At 43.3% G+C, this 12,177-nt stretch overlaps 1 pseudogene; it reads right to left on the bottom strand.

Annotated features, from left to right (window-relative positions):
• Positions 1–5,648: 5,648 nt before the first annotated feature.
• The window catches only part of LOC101574798, a 33,694-nt pseudogene continuing 27,165 nt past the window's right edge, over positions 5,649–12,177 (bottom strand).

Below are 12,177 nucleotides of genomic sequence, written 5' to 3'. Positions count from 1 at the left end.
GGCAGGGTGGAGGCCGGACAGGTGTGGAGGCCGGGCAGGGTGGAGGCCAGGCAGGGTGGAGGCCGGGCAGGGGCAGCACCTACAGCCAGGCAGTAGCTGTGGCAGAGCTAGCATATCTTGAGAATTTCAGTGATTGCTCAAAATACACACTTTGGTTTAAAAGATTAAAAAACAAGATTTCTCTTTATTAGCAGTATATGTGTGCAGATGTGACATTTACATTCCTTCAGTGGAGTTGGTCTGTGTGTGCGATGAGTCCGAGTTCCTTCTTTTTATCCCTTCCTCCCTTCATGGCTGCCTCCTCCTTCCCTTGGAGAGAGATCTAGCTCCTTACTCCTATTGTCCATCTTTTACTTTGCCCTTTATTTTTATTCTGAGTTTAGACAAAGATTTCTTTTTTCTTTCTTTCTTCTTTCTTTCTTTCTTTCTTTCTTTCTTTCTTTCTTTCTTTCTTTTCTTTCTTTCTTTTCTTTCTTTCTTCTTTCTTCTTTCTTCTTTCTTTCTTCTTTCTTTCCTTTCTTTCCTTTCTTTCTTTTTCTTTCTTTCTCTCTTCTTTCTTTCTTGTTGAAAAAGATGGATGTGGACACACTAGCTCAGTGGATTAAAGTGCCTGCAAGCAGGCGCAGGGGTGGGATTCCATACTGCCCCTGGGGCGCGCTGAGACAGCAATTGAGGGGGGTGGTGCCAGCCTGTAATGCCAGCTCTTGGGAGGCTGTAAATAGGAGAATCACGTTGAGTCTGACCTAGTAGTGAGACTCTGAACACCCTGTAGACCCTTCCCTAAAATACAGGAAAAAAAAAACCCCAAAACTTAATTGCAGTAAAAGGCATATTGACGTTGATCCACCTCAGAATGCTGCCAACACTCCCCCTTACTTCAAACACACCTACTCATTGTTCTTGGCCATGCATTTTTACTGTTTAAGCTTTTTTAAAAATTAATTTTATTGGTGCATTTCAGGTACACCTAATGATCACATTCATCATAGGATACTAGACAAGAATTTCTTAAATATGGTACCAAAATTGTAATCTATAAAATAATAAATTGATAAATGTGTTTCATCAAAATTTAAAAACGTTGACTGAAAGAACAGGCTTGGAGTGGTAGTGCATGCTTATTATCGCAGCACTTGTGAGGCTGAGGCAGGAGGATTGCCAGCCTGGGCTACATAGTGAGTTCAAGACCAGCATGAACTACGTAGCAAGACCATGTATATAAACAAAACAAAACAAAAATCTAGAAATGAGAGCCATAACAAAGAACAAAAAGACAACAGAGTAAGGGAAATATTTGAAGAACATATATCAAATAAACAATTTGTACCTAGAGTATATAAAAACCTGTCAGAGAACAAGGATAGGAAATCAGAAAATCAAGTTTAAAATTGTCCTGCGGTTAGCCACGGTAGCTTATACCTACAATCTTAGCATTTGGTAACCTGAGGTAGGAAGCCATGAATTCAAGGCTGTGAATTTGAAGCCAACTTGGGTTACGTAGTGAGTTCAAAACCAGCCTGAACTACCTAGCAAGACCCAGTCTCAAAAAAAAAAAAAAAAAAAAACCCAAAAAAAACAGGGCCAGGGAGATGGCTCAGTAGAATAAGTGCTTCCCTGGCAAGCCCAAAGGTCTGAATTCAATCCCCAGTTCCGCAAAAACAAAACAAAGTCTTGTTCTATTGCCCAAGCTGATCTTGATGCGTGAAGCCCAAGCTCAAGTATCCTTTTTTTTTTTTTTTTGTGGAACCGGGGATTGAACTCAGGCCCTTGTGCTTGCCAGGGAAGCACTTATCCCACTGAGCCATCTTCCTGGCCCATCTGAAATCAAGTATCTTCCCATCTCCACCTCCTGAATAGCTGGGACTGCGTGCATAGGCCAACACACACTAATGGGGCAACTGCATGGTGATGAAGCTAGGACCCGTGAAGGTGGTGTGAAATTCTCTGAATCCTTAGGCCCCTAATAACACAGCTCCAAGAGAGCAAAATGAGAGAAATATAAACTCACAATCACAATAGTGGGAAGTCAATGTATCTCTTTTTTTTTGGGGGGGGGGGTTAATAACTTTATTGAAAAACAAATAGTAATGAGACAGTTTCAAAACCGATTAGGACAGTTTCAATAATTAATAGATTGCATATTGTTGTCTTCATAGTGGTTATTCATTGCACAAGATGCAGACATAATATCCTGTCAGCAAACACTATTAGAATGAATCTTTTTATTCATTGAATTAAGAGAATATAGCTGTATGTCCATCCTAACTATTCTGAATATACAGATACAAAATGGTCCTTCATCTATATCCCCTTTTTTGTTTCGTTTTGTCAGAGATGGGTATTCTATTGTCATTTAAATATTGTAGGTGTGCGAATTCAGCGATATAATCAAATATAGTCCACGAGTCCATAGTAGTAGTGGGTTGTCTGTAGCCCGGCAATGTCAGAAGTTGTTGACAAGTCAGTGTATCTCTTTAAGAAACAAACCATATTGGGGTCAGGGAGATGGCTCAGTAGAATAAGTGCTTCCCTGGCAAGCGCAAAAGCCTGAGTTCAATCCCCAGTTCCACACACAAAAAAAAAAAAAAAAGAAAGAAAAAAACCGTATTAAGTTGTGTGTGGTAGTACACATTTAACGTCAGGACTTGGTAGACTCAGACAGGAGGATCACCACAAGATGGAGGCCAGCCTGGACTACATAGTGAAACTCTCAAAAAACAAAGCACACACAAAAAAGAAATAAACAACGTTGACAAAAGAAAAAAAAAAAAAAAAGGACATAAAGCAGAGGTTCTTAAACCATGCATGCATTCTCAGGTCCACAACATCTATTCAGGGCTTCCACTAAGCCACAGTTTTTTTCCTAAGAGGAAGAAAAGATGATGGGACCTACTGGGTTCAATCAGAATGACATAAAGAGTGCTCTACCAGGAGGCAATTGAGCTCTAGTAGATGCAAAGGAAGCCTTCTCCAAGGAAAGATGTGCCTCCATGGAGTGAAGTGGCCTTAAGTTCCACCCAGGCATAATACACACCATCATACCTTTCATTTGCTCTCCTAAAAGCCCATTTGTTTTCTGGTAGAAGCTCTTTAAAAAACAAACAAACAAACAAACAAAAAAAGATGTTCTTTCTGTCCTGCATTCTCCTAAATTGGTAGATAAACCTATCAGGAAGCCTTTGTTTTAGGGTGTCCCCATCTGCTTTCTCTCTTTTCTCTTGCTAATCTGTCCGTTAATTTATAGTCTCCAGCCACTTGGGCCTAAACTAAAAGAGGAAAATATTTCCTTCCAACAATGATACTAACCTTTTCTTCACTGTATTGACATTTTTACCGATTCCCTGCAAAGGCAGTGATGAGAAAAACTACTGGAGCCCATGCTCAAATCATGCCACAGCTCCAAAGTAGTTGTCATATCATTTTATCTCTCTCTGTGTGTGTGTGTGTGTGTGTGTGTGTGTGTGTGTGTAGATCAAATCCAAGGCATCACATGCACATATTAGGCCAGGGCCCTGCTGCTGATCTACTCCTCCAGGCCTGTCATGTGTTTTTCTTTTTGAGAGTGGGGCTAGTAGGGCATATGGTGCTGGGGATTGAACCACAGTCCCCAAGCTTGCCTAAGCAGGCACTTTAGACTGCTGAGCTATCTCACCAGACTCCTACCCTGTAAAGGGTTAATGTAAAAGTAATGTAATGAGTTAATGTAAAACTAAATGTAAAAAATTACTTTGCTCAACTTTCTGTGACCCTGCTTCCTTGTGAGACCACAAGAAGGCTAGGTGTACTGTTGATAAATCATCAATAGACTGAGAGCAGAATAGGCTTACAAAATAAATCAAAGTAAAGGTCAAAATATTTCTAACTATACAAAACCAACTAAAAAGTGTTGCTGTGGTAATCAAGACCACTGTACACAGGTGTACCTTAAACAAGAATTAGACAATGCTAGGTTTGCATTCTCTTATGTTTAAAATGCCACCAGGGGGCCAGAGAGATGGCTCAGTAGAATAAGTACTTGCCTGGCAAGAGCAAGGGTCTGAGTTCAATCCCCGGTTCTGCCAAAATAAATAAATACATAAATAAATAAAACGCCACCAAAGGGAAAACTAAAGGGGACAACAAAGCCAGGAGGCTGTGCCCAAGGTCCCAGAAAGAATGTATGCTGAGTAATGGTCACGCTGTCCCTACAGGTACTGTTCTATGTTAAATGACAAATCTGTGTGCCAAACAGGATGTGGTTTCTATCTTTAAAACCTCTGTACTTCTAAGGTCCCCTCGCTGTTTGTCCGCTCCTGCGTGCGTATGGTCAAGCGGTCCCGGGCCCGGTAATAAAAGGCTCATATTTAAATTTTAATTTGGACTCAGATCTGGTTTCTATGTTGAGAACCCATAACAACCCCATCATATTTTTTTGACATCACACACTCCTAGTGAAGCTCTAGAACAACACCAGTGAGCCTGAGCTCCCCTCTCCAAGCCATCTGAGGGATCTGCCTGTGAGGAAACACAAGTGTACCCGCAGCAGCTCTGCCGTGTCCTTTCCTGTAGGGTTTTTTGTTTTTTGTTTTTTGTTTAGTTTTTTAAACGTATTTAGTACAGGGTCCACAAGGTCTCACTGCACAGACTGGACTCCTTGTGATCCTTCTGTTTTCAGCCTCCCAAACTCTGGGATTACAGGTGGGCGCCGCCACGCCCAGTCTCCGGCACGGTCTCAGCGCCCGGGGGCGGGCCGCAATGGCACGCTGTCCTGCAGGTTTTGATAGTGACTGTCCTGGGTGAAGGTGCCTGTGCGGTTGTTTGACTTGTGAGCTTTTCCACAGTAACCTTATTATTACTGCAAGAAGGATTGATGGACAAATGATGGTTATTTAGACTCATGAGTTTGGTAGACATCCTGAGAGTGAACCAGGTGAGTCTATCACTTCAAAGGAAACAATCAGTACTATTTGTTGTTCTCTTTTTTTTTTTTTAATCAATACTATTTGTTACTAAGAATAAATTTTGAGTTTTTCAGCAAACATAGAATTCTAGGCAACTCACATTCAGTACTGTGAATTCACACCTCCAATGAATTAGCATTTCCAGTCATGATATTACAAAAGTATACATAGATAAAAGATCCACTCAAGTGCAAATTAGGTTAATGGATTTTATAGGAGCAGAATACAGGAAGTTCACTGTTGGGTTTCAGGTTCCTCATAGCAACTCACTTTTAACAAACTATTACTTGGAAGTTTTGGTGTAGCATCAAAGAAAAATATTCACAATTATCTGAAAAGGCTGTTTTGAAAATTATTCTAAAAAAAAAAAATACTCTCTAAGCAGGTCTAGTGGTACACCCTTGTAATCCCAGCACTGTGGGAAGCTGAGGCAGGAGGATTGCCATTTCCAGCCCAAACTGGGCAACCTAGTGATGTAGCAAGACCCTTTCTCAAATCAACATATCAATCAATCAATCAGTCAGTCAATCAATGGGCTTGGGATATAGCTCACTGCAAAGACCTTGGATTTAATGCCCAGTACTACTAAAAAAAAAAAAAGGAACAATCAGCTAGTAAACAAACACAATCTGTCCTTTTTTTTTTTTTTAGGGTTGCACAACAATTTATTGAGCCGCTCCCTTCCTCCCTGGCCTTGTGGTCTCCAGGTCACTTTTTCTGCCTGCAGAGCTTGTTTGCCAGCAGCAGGAAGATGGCTGGGGGGCGGCACAGTGTTGCTGGCTGAGGCTCATGAGGTGGTGGTAGATCGCAGCCGACAGATCCAGCTGCTCTTACAGTGCCTGCACCCTGGCTGCCTTCTCCCTATCTTTCTGCTCTTAATTCTCCTGCAAGATTTGGTGCTGCTCCAGAGGGTCCTGCTGCAGACACTGAGCCCCCAGCTAGCTGCATTTCTTGTCCTGGATGTTGGTGCCAATCTTTCCTATCACACTGGGGTCCCCAAAGAGGTCTAGGAAATCATCCTGGATCTGGGAGAACTCGCCCATCTCCATCAGGATCCTCCTGGCGTTGCTGTGCTCCTTCTCCATGTTAAATCCAGCCATGTACGTGACAGCAGCAACAGGAAGGTGGAAGGAGCAGAAAGCTGTCTTGCACCTGACAATAGATTTGTACCTCCATTCAGTGTATTTGCTGAGACCCACATGGTCCTGGGGCGGGGGTGGGAGGGTGGGTGCTGTGATGACATCTAGAGCCTGCCTGACCTGTCTGACAGTTGTCTGCAGAAAGAGCTCAGGCAGGTTCAGGTACGAGGGCTACTCCTGGTAGTGGAACTTCAGCAGGCGGTAGACTCTATGCTTTTTTTTTTTTTTTTGGCGGAACCAGGGATTGAATTCAGGCCCTTGCGCTTGCCAGGCAAGTGTTTATTCTACTGAGCCATCTTCCTGGCTCTAGCAGGTGGTAGAGATCGGCTTCCAGAAGGAGAGCATCATTGACAGCATCCAAACCTATGCCTGGCTTCTGATACTAGCAGGCCTTTCCCTGCCAAGTAAGGAATGAGTCTATGATATTATCTGTCACCAGGAAGAAAGCTGCAGCAGTTCAGTAGGAAACCCTTCCTGGTCCTTGTCTCAGCCCAAGAAGTTTATATGTGTAGTCCCAAGGATTAGTTATTGGAATCCCATCAAGTTAATTCCAATCTACCACTTCCAGTATAACCTATGATGAGAATAAAGACACTAAAGCATATTTATAATTATGGGGAGCCAAGGGGTCCTAAGTCTAGCCATGAAAATCGCTAACTGGAACAAAGGCCCTTACACAAAACCAAACCCAGCTTTTATTCATTTATGAAGACAGGAGTGGCTCCAGGATGAGTGATTGAGAGTGGCAGGAAGTAGGTGAGTGATATGAGTTGGGCTAGGGAGGAGGTCTGTGTTTACCTCTGCCATGTGCAGAGAGAAGGATATGCAGAAAGAATAATTTGCATTACACTATTGAGATAGTATCTAATGTTTTGGGGTCCTGTGCTTCAGATCAGATGTGTAATCTTTCAAGCCCCTGGAAGTCATAGCCTCAATCTCCAGGCTCCATCCCAGCCAACAGTGTGGAGCACTGGCTCTTACTCCTGTCTCCACCTGGCTCATGTTAAAGAGCAGTAGGAGGGCCAGGGAGATGGCTCAGTAGAATAAACATTTGCCTGACAAGCACAAGGGCCTGAGTTCAATCCCTGGTTCTGCCAAAAAAAAAAAAAAAAGAAAAAAGAAAAGAAAAGAAACTTTTGGGCCGGGGAGATGGCTCAGTAGAGTAAGCATTTACCTGGCAAGTGCAAGGGCCTGAGTTCAATCCCTGGTTCTGCCAAAAAAAGAAAAAAGAATAAAGAGCAGCAGGTGGAGGTTACCAGGGAAACATGTGCTGCCTTCAAAGACTACCACCAGCACCTTGGCTAGATCAATATGCACTGCTTAAAGCCAGTTGAAGGGCTAAGGAAAAGTCCTAGCGAGCTCTGTATATAGCAATGCAACAAAATAGAGTCGGGCTCAGCCAAATGGAGATAATTGCTCTTCTTTCAAGGACAGCGTCTCAGGTGGCCCTCCACATAGTGCCACACACCAGCACATAGTAAGTACCCACTGCAGACTGTCTGTGTCCTGTTTCTTTGGACAGGGTGCTACCAGCACCATCAGACCCTGTTGTACTTGCCTCTGATGGCACTGTACTCTAGGACCTCCCTTGCCTCTGTTAGCATTGTACCTCCATGAGCTGGACAGTGACATCTCCTATTTCCGGGTGCCCTATGTCATCTTTGGTCAGCACCCTGGCAATCAAGAGAAGTGTTGGATGAAATTCTGCATTTCTTCAACACAGACATCGTGTTTCTGCTCTCCTTTCATTCTGAGAGAGGAGCAGTGTCCTGTTCTGGCTGCTCTTCCTGCGTGGTCACAGAATATATCTTGCTGGTCACAGTGGTGCACACCTGTAATTCTGGCACTTGAAAGGCCGGAACAGGAGGGTGTTGTGAGTTGGAGGCCAGCTTGGGCCACACAGTGAGTTCAAGGTCAGCCTGAACTGCATAGTGAGACCCTATCTCAAAAAAATTCAAAACCAAACCAAAAAAAAAAAAAAAAAGAAAATCTTGATCTTTTAGAAAACTGAACACATCCTTTTAAAGCCCTTTTGGATTAAATAATTAAATGGAAGATTACACATTATTTAGAAAATTCATGAAAATGAAAATGAAGTAGATTAGGAGCCGGACATGTGGGTATGATCTATCAGTCATGGAGACCCATGCACATTTTCAGAACACGGAATCTGTGATGACCAGGCTGTTCCTGAACCTGGTGGGACCAATCAGGAAAGGGCCACCTTCAGGTCTTCATTTACACTTGGCATGAAGCCAACCGGGCCTTCCATGGACAGCTTAACTCAGACAGCGGGCCAAGTGAGTTTCAGATGGGGCAGCTGTCCCAAGCACCTCATTTACACAAGGGCGGCTAGGGCAGCTAGGCTATTATTCCCTGGGGCCGGTGGGTGCCTCTTCTTGGCTGCCCTCACTCTGGAAAGCATAGTGTGAGAACACAGTCTTTTCTAGCTTCAGCAAGTGTAAACGTCACTGCGTTTCCTGTGTGCCTCCAATTCTTTGTTCAGGACACGGAGAATCTGCAAGGAGTTTCTTCAGGACCCAAAAGCCAATGATAAGAATATGTCATACTAAAATTGGTGGAAGCAACCAAAGTATGTGTTGGAAAATAAGTGATAGCTTCAAAAACTTTTCACAAAAGGGCAAGAACTATTGAAAACAACTGAATGAAACACCTCAAGAAAGGAGGAAATAAAAAGATTCTTAGAGGTAACAGAAAGTCATCTTTGAGAAGTTATTTTTTATCTCTCCTCCCCAAAAATTGAACAAAAAAATGTAAAGGAAAATATAACAGAGCCAGGAAATAACTCAGTGGCTTAAGCACCTGCCTGGCAACACAAAGTCTTGAGTTCAATCCCCAGGACCAAAACAAAACAAAGCAAAAAAACCCCAGCAAAATATGACATAAAAATCAATTTTCTACAAGTTATAAAACATTCACCACCTCAGACCTCAGTCATGGAGAACACTTGCTGTGTACAGTGAAACAAAGATCCTTTTGAAGGATCCATACACACTCATTATTTGGATATTTGGACAAATAAACATTTGGGAGTGGAGTTAATGAGGAGAGGGTGTCACATTTTCAGGTCTTGGGCCCTGTGCTTAACCATTCTGTCACTGGACAGAGCTCAAAGAGTTTCCCATGGAGATAAAAAATTTAGACCCACCCTACTCTCAGAATCACAATTGCAGGTTTACTGATATCCACCATGAAACACGTTTTAGGACTAGAAAGGCATAATAGAATTTATTGGGCAGAAATTTAAAGTGTACCTGTGAGGGCTGGGGAAATATCTCAGGGGCATAAGGGTTTGCCTGGCAAGTGTAAGATCCTCAGTTCAATCCTTGATACAAAAAAAGTATATCTGTGAGGAGCCACTCAGACAGCTTCAAAGCTGAGGGGTGTCAAGAACACATGAGGACATGACCTGCTGTCTAGTCGAAGTGCACAGCGGTATACGGTTATGTAGCCATGACAGCACTGGTAAAACTGCAGGTGCCGGTTGGGGCACTATGTAAGAATGTAAATATGAGATAACAACCTGTATGAGAATTATACAGTAAAGATGCCGGTGGCTCTTGAGCTCTTGTGCTCTGCTCTGTGCTACCTGCTGTTGTTGCTGGTGTCTTGCACACATGCATTCTTTTTTTCTTTGGTGGAACTGGGGATTGAACTCAAGGCCTTGAGTGCACAAGGAAAGTGCTCCTACCACCAAGCTACATCTCAGGCCATTCTTTAGCCTGAAGACCTCACCCACGAAAATCTCCCCCACCCTGCAGTGGGTAGACAATACCCCCAGAATATAGGCCCAAGAGAGATCTATTGCTGGGTGTATTCATGGGACCTGGGGATGTCTTCAAGGTATTTGACCTAGGATGTATATTCATGTTGTCTTTGAATTGCCCATCTGGCTATCTCAGAATGCAAACCATGTGCATGTGTTTGAAGTTGGAAAATGCTACCACTAACAACATAGCTGTTCTTGTAGGTAGAAGACTGTAAGAGGAAGTGTAGCTGAAGGTGAAAAGCAAAGGCCCAAAGCCCAATTTACAGACTTATTGTGTATTTATGACCCTTAGGATTTTTTTTTTTTTTTTTCAGAACTGGGGATTGAACTTCTTTGTGCTTGCCAGGGAAGCACTTATTCCACTGAGCCATCTCCCCGACCCTCTTTTTGGTTTTTTTGAGGCAGAGTCTTGCTATGTAGTTCAGACTGGCCTCAAACTCATGGTAATCCTCCTGCCCCAGCCTCCCAAAGCTGGGATTACAGGCATGTGGTACAAGGCTTGGTATGTTTTTTGGGGTTTTTTGTATGTTTTTTTTTTGGTTTTTTGTTTTTTTCCAAAAAGCACATGTGGTAGTCAAGGTTTGCAAGAGAATATATTTAATACAGAACACTTAATTTATAGGATTATTTTATAATATTCACCCAGAATCAAATGCAAAGAGTAAGGGAGATCAGTCCACACACTAGACAACCAAAGAATCTGGCTGAGAGCCTGGATCCCACAGCAATGTTCTCTGGAGTCCAGCTGAAGATGTAGAGCCCATGGCAGCGTTCTTTGGAGTCCAACTGGAGACCTAGAGGCCTAGAGCCATTGCATGACACTGTCTCATGCAAGTCTGTATCAAGGATCTTTACTGGGAAGGCAGAAAGCCCATGGTAGACGCTAGAAAGTCTGTGCCAGCAGGCTGAAGGATCCATGCCAGCAGGCTGAGGGATCTGTACTGGAGCCAGAAAGCAAAACTCAAGGTAAGATCAGAGTTCCCCAGCAGGGAATCTCGAGACTCACAACTGACCTCAGTAACAGCAGGATCCAAGCTTCTCCAATGATGAGAACAGCCAAGTTCGTATCAGGAAAGCCAGAGTGACAAACTGGCTCTCCAAGAGAATCAACAGCGCACCATCTTCCCCTCCAGTTCTCTTTTTATGCTGTTGGCAACAACCCTCAGGTGGGCCTTCCACAGCCAGGACCATGCTGATCCAGTTCAGCTGGGTGTTACAAGTTGCCCACTCATTAAGCCACCACAGCACAATTGCAAAATTCTGATTCCCCTTGTCTCTTTTCTACCTATCTTTATTTTTTTTTCCTCTGTGTCAGTACTTATCCTTTCCCCCATGCAGAAGCAGAGTGCTATCCAAGATCCTGCAGAGGGTGGCTCCTTTAAGTGCCTTGTTCCTAGACGTGGCAAGAGGCCTATAGTTGTTTTGAGATAAATGGAGATGGGTGAGCTATTCCCCAAACTTTGGCTAAAAGGCTTAAGGTATCTAGGAATTCCAGAAATCAAGAAACTTTAGATAAGATATTCATCCTAGTGAAGAGACCCTCTCTCAAGTGGCCAAATTCTGCCCATTACAGTTAAATCAAGGTTAGAGGGTGACAGAACTGCTACTTATCTCATATGTTTCATCTTTAATGATATGACATACAGCACCTCTGTCCAGGCCTGGTTGCAGGAAATGGTCTCTTCATGGTTAAAATTTGAAAATATCTGAGCCAAGTGTGGTGGCACAAACCTGAAATCCCAGCACTCTGGGAGGCCGAGGCAGGAGGATGTCAAATTCAAGCTCAGCGTGGATGATTTAGCAACTTCATGAAATCCTGCCTCAAAATAAAACATTAAGGATGTCATTCAGTGTGAAAGCTATGGGCTCAACCCCCAGTACTCAAACAAACACACAAATAGCAGAAAAGAATCTGGTACCCTCTCATTCTCTCTTGTAGCTGCTGGTGAAAGAGGTACACGTCTTCCATGTCTTCTTTACCTCTACTCACCACCTTAAGCGCCCACTCTGCTTTTTGCACTGGACATATCCATGTGCCTGTTGGTGTAACAGCACTCTCTGCTGCATCAAAAAAGCTCAGATCTAACACCACTCCTCAGATGATCCAGGGGTTTCTGAGAATGTCCAGGGCTGGTTTCCTGATCACTTAGGCACGCATGTTGATTCTTCCACTCAGCCTGATGAAGAAACTTCCATGGAACGTGCTTGCTTAACAGCAAAGACTGATTGTGGTGGCTTTCTTATGCTAGCCTGTCCTCTGTCCTCTAGGGTGTTCTGTGTGTGTGTGTGTGTGTGTGTGTGTGTGTGT

This window comes from Octodon degus, unplaced genomic scaffold (genome assembly GCF_000260255.1).
Source record: "Octodon degus isolate 3935 unplaced genomic scaffold, OctDeg1.0 scaffold00078, whole genome shotgun sequence".
Classification (NCBI taxonomy): domain Eukaryota; kingdom Metazoa; phylum Chordata; class Mammalia; order Rodentia; family Octodontidae; genus Octodon; species Octodon degus.
The sequence above is the reverse complement of the archived record's forward strand: the minus strand, read 5'-3'. Positions and strand labels throughout refer to the sequence as shown.